The sequence below is a fragment of the Hyperoodon ampullatus genome, assembly GCF_949752795.1.
Source record: "Hyperoodon ampullatus genome assembly, chromosome: 4".
NCBI classification, from domain to species: Eukaryota; Metazoa; Chordata; class Mammalia; order Artiodactyla; family Ziphiidae; genus Hyperoodon; species Hyperoodon ampullatus.
In genome coordinates this window covers 52,508,687-52,515,341 of record NC_136917.1, presented here as the reverse complement: position 1 = coordinate 52,515,341, position 6,655 = coordinate 52,508,687, and the positions used below count along the sequence as shown (strand labels likewise).

General features: G+C 41.0%; 1 pseudogene across 1 annotated transcript; it reads left to right on the top strand.

Annotated features, from left to right (window-relative positions):
• Positions 1–469: 469 nt before the first annotated feature.
• Positions 470–1,807, top strand: LOC307051209 (interferon regulatory factor 3-like; annotated as a pseudogene). Its single transcript has 2 exons — positions 470–1,057; positions 1,153–1,807. The product of its transcript is annotated as an interferon regulatory factor 3-like (transcript).
• Positions 1,808–6,655: the final 4,848 nt, after the last annotated feature.

Here is a 6,655-nt window from a genome sequence, read left to right as displayed (position 1 = left end):
GGAAATTGAGAGAGATGATCGTTCCCTTCCTTAAAATACTGCTTCTACCCCAAGGACCCATACGGTCCAACACAGCCAGAAATATCTCAAGGCTGCAGAAACCCTAGTCCAAAGCAGTATCCAGATGAGCTCATTATCTAGATGAGCCCAGGGGTATCCACCAAACTCAAGATACTTGCGATCAGTAACAAAACCAAAGCTAGGCCAAAATCCTGAAACTGGCTCCAGTCTGAAATGGTCTGGAAACTCACTTTGGTTCAGACCTTTCTAGCACAAGCCCAGTGTAAGTATGTTTGTGTGTTTGTATTCATCATAAAAGCAGTAGATAGAAAAGAAAGCTCCACCACTCTAAAGCCCAGCTGCCAGGAAGGGGACGGATACGTGCAGCTGTGAGCTCAAGAGCTACCTGGAGTCCAAGAGCAGGCCTAGGTCCCAGCACCCTGCGTGCACCGAGCCTCTAAGCTGGACCATGGGAACCCCAAAGCCTCGGATCCTACCTTGGCCTGTGTGGCAGCTGGGCCTGGGGCAGCCGTAGGGCGTGGCCTGCCTGGACCAGAGCCGCATGTGCCTCTACATCACTTTGAAGAATGGTTTGTGGCAGGATGCTCAGCAGGAGGACTTCTGCATCTTCCAGCCTGGGCCAAGGCTAGACGTCCTAAAACCCTGGGAAGGATAAGCCCAACCTTCTGACCCAGAAGAGGAATTTCCGGTCCGCCCTAAACCAGAAGGAAGTATTTTATTGCATTTGGCCTAGGACAGAGCAAAGACCTCCCAGGATCTGCACTAGATCTACGAGTTTGTGACCTCAGGAGTTGGCGACTTTCCTGAGCCGGATACCTCTCCAGACACCAGTGGCAGATGCGGTACCTCTGACGCCCTGAGTGACATGGGTTTGGCCCCATTACCAGATGGGGGCCCTAGAGCCTGGGTGTGGACCCTGAGCACCCTCCTCAGCTTTTGCTGAGCCCCACCTTATACATCCCTGTTCCCTGCCCTAACTCGGACCCCCGCTCCAACTCCCAAAAGCCCACTGAGGCAGCTTGCCTGAGGAAGGTGAGTACCAGCTGTGGCATGGGAGGGGCTGGAGCTGGGGTGACAGCCCCTTACACTCTCTCATCCTTCTCTCTTAATATTGCTGCTATCACTGCTCAGAGTGGAAGTTCAAGGGGACCACCTCCTACCTGGGTACCAAGTCTTCCAGCAGACTGTCTTCTGCCCCAGGGGCCTGTGGCTGGTGGGGTCAGATGCAGGGGACAGGGCACTGCTTGGGCAGCCAATAAGACTGTCAGACCCCAGGGTATGACAGGCTACACGAGGCTGTGCTGAGCTGCCTTGCAGGGGGGTGGGGGGAGGAAGCGGGGAGCTCTGCAGAGAGCTTGGCAGCAGCTCTGGGCCCAGAGACTGGGGCACTGCCACTGGTACTGGGCCATGGGCTAGACCGCCTTCCTGATCGTGGTCACCAGCACAATGGTGAGGTCCCCAAGGGCAAGAAAGGAGGCATGTTCCACCTGGAACCTCTTGTGGCAAACCTGATCATCTTCAGGGAAGGAAGCAGACACCATCTACACCCTGTAATTCTCTTGCTGGAGAGTCGTGGTCCCAGGACCAGCTGTCTATCAAGAGGCTCCTGGTGGTCAAGGTTGTTCCCATGTGCCTCAGCACCCTGCCAGATATGGCCCATTTAGCGGGTACCTCCTCACTGGGGCATACCTTGAACCTGCACATTTCCAACAGCCACTTACTCTCCCTCACCTTGAACCAGTACAAGGCTTATCTCCAAGACCTGGTCAAGGACATGGATTTCTAGGTCACTGGGAAGTCCTGAACCCTTGCTCATCATGGGTATAGGCCCCTCAGCCCTCACCTCGACCAAGAAACGGGTTCTTGAGACAGGCCAAAAATCCCTCAAACATAAAGCAACGTATAGAGAGTGGAATTGGCCCATAATATGATTCTCCAGAGACAGTCATTGCTAAGAGTATTTTAGAGGTTGACATGCTGTGAGCCCGCAAGACAAAATCCAGTTTAAAATATATTTTTTAATATTTCTATTAGTGGCCACAAAATAAAAATCAAAAGGTTCATGTAACTGAGATATTTTTGTGGAGCTCTGAAGGTGGCAGAGAAGGAAATAGACTACCATAAAGTAGCACGAAAAGTTACAGTTTTTCTTGGAAAATCCAAAAATCCACCAACCCATTAGCAATGATTATCTGAAGCTGAGTGGCGCCAGTTGATTTCACATAGGGTGTGCTCTCAAGGTTGTCACAGTACCTACCTGACCCATTTATAAAACTAGTCTGGCCCCCATATGCATTTGAGTTTGCAATCATTGATGTCTATCCTTTCAAAACCCTTCTGTAGTATGAGTATTATGAACACTGCCTACAATTTTCTCTTTTTTATTGTATCTATCTATGTATTCCTCTGTATGACCACATTATGGTATATATAAACAATCCCTTCCTGATGGATATTTATCATTAATTACAAAGAGGGTAACAGTAAAAACCCTTATATGTATCTTTGTATATTGGGGCATTTCTCTTGAATAAACTTCTAAATGTGAAATTACTGAGTAAAAGGGAACACATATTTAAAATTTCAATAGATAATGCCAAAATACTGAAGTTGGTTTAGAATCCAAGCCATTTTTTGCTCCAAGCAAGGAGCAAGGAGTAGTTGAGTTTAGAGACAGGCACCAGAGATGAACTGTCCAACTCACAGACATAGAGAACAGATTTGTGGTTGTCAGGGGGAGGGGGGTGGGGGAGGGAAGGACTGGGAGTTTGGGATTAGCAGATGCAAACTATTATATATAGAATGGATAAACAACAAGGTGCTACTGTATAGCACAGGGAACTAGATTCAATATCCTGTGATAAGCCATAATGGAAAAGAATATGAAAAAGAATGTATACCTGTGTAACTGAATCACTTTGCTGTACAGCAGAAATTAACATAACACTGTAAATCAACTATACTTCGATAAAAAAAAATTTTTTTGAAGAGATGAACTGTCCAACATGTGAGCCCTCTTCTTCAATAACCGTACTCCTATACTCCTAATCTACCCATAGATGATTTCCACAAAGATAATATTGCAAATGGAAAAGGCAGATGCAGCAGGACAAACATATTTTAGAGTTCTAGCTGACAAGTTATTTCACAGTCATAAATTGGGCATGAAAACAAAATGAGATAATAATTCTGGTTATATTTATGGAATTCTCCATTGCTGTTAAAAACAAAAGGAATTTTTATCCAAATATATTGACTAGTCTTTATTTAGTTTTTGGCACTTCTCATTGTTTCATCTAAAAAAAATACCCCCTATATTTTCTCCATTTATGTTTCAGGCTTATTTCCATTTCTGTTCCTTGTAGATTAACCCGATGTTACTGTGTGAAGGCTGCTTATGTTTCCAAGGTTTGGGCTCTACTGAGTGGAACTAAAAATAAAAATCTCAGATCAAAATTACAATAAGGAATTGACAAAAATAGCGTCTTTTTTTAAATAATAAATGTAGCAAATGGGATGACTTGAAGTTAAGAGTAGAGATTGCCTGGGCATAAGTATTGACGTTCCCCCAAGCACTAGCTGGGGCAAAACATAGACCTCTCTAAGACTGTCTCCTAATCTATTAAGGTTGGGGTAATACTAGGGTTATAGTTCTTTGTGCAGAATCTGGCACAAAATAATGTTCATTGTTATTGTTTATTCTAACATAATAGCAAGCCCCCGCTCCCTCTTAAAGTCTATAAGATGCTACAACACTCAAGACCACTGCGGCTACTATGTGAGTTGACAATCATGTAATGGCCAAATCAGAATGAATGACTCCTTCAGGAAAAGAAGAAGCCAGGAGTTAGGCTCAGTTTTAAACTGTACTTTAGATGTGACACCATAAATGATAAGAGGCCTGGTAAGAGGATAATGGCTAACCTTTACTTAGCACTTACTCTGTGTCACACTCCTTGAAGCATTTTATAAGCATCTTCTCAGTGTATGCCTACAGTGATCCTATGGAATGAGCGCTATTATTATCATCCCTGTTGCACAGATGAGAAAACCAACTACAGAGTGTTTAATCAACTTGCTCTAAGTCATCCTCTTATTTAATAAGATGGCATAAGTCAGAAAGAGAAAAACAAATATCAGATAATATCACTTATATGTGGAATCTAGAAAAAGGGTACAGATGAACTTATTTGCAAAGCAGAAATGGAGACAGATGTAGAGAACAAAGGTATGGATACCAAGGGGAGAAGGGGGAGATAGGATGAATTGGGAGATCAGGATTGACATATATACACTACTATGTATAAAATAGATAACTAATGAGAACCTACTGTATAGCACAGGGGACTCTACTCAATGCTCTGTGGTGACCTAAATGGGAAGAAAATCCAAAAAAGAGGGGATATATGTATACATATAGCTGATTTACTTTGCTGTACAGCAGAAACTAACACAACATTGTAAAGCAACTATATTCTTATAAAAAATTTTTTTTAAAAGATGGCATAGGCCTTCTGACTTCAGAGCTTACACACTTAACCACTGTAGTAAGTCAGAAACAATGGCAGAAAGAGGCCAGTTACAGCTAGGACAAAATGAGGAATTCAGGTATTGTCAACTAATATCTTTCAAGCAACTACTCTGTACCAGATACTGTTCTAAGGCTACCAATGCATATTAGGAGGTTTATTCCTTATGCCATGCCTGAGAATTACATATTACTGATAGCACTTTTGCGGATGGGGCTTAGAGCTATTGAACACCTGGGGTCACAGAGCTGTTAGTGGCAGAGGTGAGTTTCCAAAACATGTCTGCAGATTCCAAGTCCCAGGCTTTGTCCCTAGGATTGCAGTAAGAATTCCAAGCACAAATGAGTCATCCTCACCACTTAGCAAATATTTATTAAGCACTTATTTGTCTCAGGCACAAATGAACAACACAAATGTGGTTCCTGCACCATAAAACAGGGATTATTTGGAAGAGAAACAATTTACAGGGACAAGTGAGTAAGTAATACTTTATATAATTAATATATAATCAGCACCATCACAGGGCCCAAAAAAATGTCTAATTGATTTGGCAAATATTTACAGTCAGTTACAGAAAAATAATTCTAACTCTCTCTTTTAAAAAAGAGGAAGATAGGGGACTTCCCTGGTGGCACACTGATTAAGACTCTGTGCTCCCAATGCAGTGGGCCCAGGTTCAATCCCTGGTCAGGGAACTAGATCCCACGTGCATGTCACAACTAAGAGTTTACATGCCACAACTAAGGAGCCCGCCTGCCACAACTAAGGAGACTGCCTGCCACAACTAAGACCCAGCACAACTAAATAAATAATAATTTTTTTAAAAAAGAGGAAGACATTTGTTTATCATGTATTTTCATATTATCCTAGAAGACCTACCTATGAAGAAAGGCATGTAGGACTAATTGGGGCAAGTAGGAATTACTAAGTTTTGCAACTTTCCCAACTGTGATCAAAAGTACAAGATCGTGGTTACTCAATAGCCTAGTCAAATAGTCAGCTCTTGCACAGACTTGCCCTGAGTTTAATAAGTATTAAGGGTGCATCCTGCTCATGGTTTTGAATCAAAACATTTACTGACTTCATCAGAAAAGAAACAGTAAAGGAAGAGGAGAAAGACTGGTTATGAGTGAAGTAACTGACCACAGCCCTTTTCTTTTGTAAGGCACAGTATCTGTTGTGGATTAACATCTACATACAGCAATTTCGGAGCTTTGTGATTTATTTTTCTTTTCAATGGCTATCTTATCAATTGTAATATATAGATTATTAGTGTTACAGGATTTAACTCTGTTGTAAATGTTTTAGTAAATCTATAATGATTTAAGCTAGTTTTATTATCTTTGAAAAATTTATTACACTAGTAACATACGTTCATTGTAGAAAAACTACAAATACACAGGAGCAAAATAAAAAAATTAAAATCAATTGATAAGTCCAGTGGCCAGAAATAACTGTCACTGACATTTGGGCATACATTCTTCTAGTATCAATATTATATATCTACATATCATTCTTAAATAACCTGGGCTCATATGGCTTGTAAGTTTCTAGATTTACTTAATTGTGAATGTCCTTTATGTCATTAAATATACATCTCCACTATAATTTTCAATAGTTGTAATATCTAACTATCTATCTATGCCACCATTTATTTACCCAATTACCCATTCCCCTATTGTTGGACATTAAGGATGTTTTCAAATACCATAAATAATTATATGAGGAACATACTGGGGTATATACCTGTTGCATTAGTATAAATTTCTAGAAGTGGTATTTCAGGGTCAAATAAGGACATATTTGTAAGACTTTGGCTAATTTTTTACTGGTTTCTTTCTTTTGTTTTGTTTTTTTTTTTGAAATAATTATAGACTCACAAGAAGTTGCAAACATGGAAGTAGTACAGAGAAATCCCTTGCACCCTTCACCAGTCTTCCCTCAATGATAACATCATACATAACAATAATACAGTATAAAAACTAGGACATTGGCATAATACAATAACTAGACTACAGACTTTACTTGGATTTAACCAGCTGAATTATTTTTTTAATATTAATAGAATGGTAAGATGTATTCTCACTTTCCTACTTTCTCCTCTC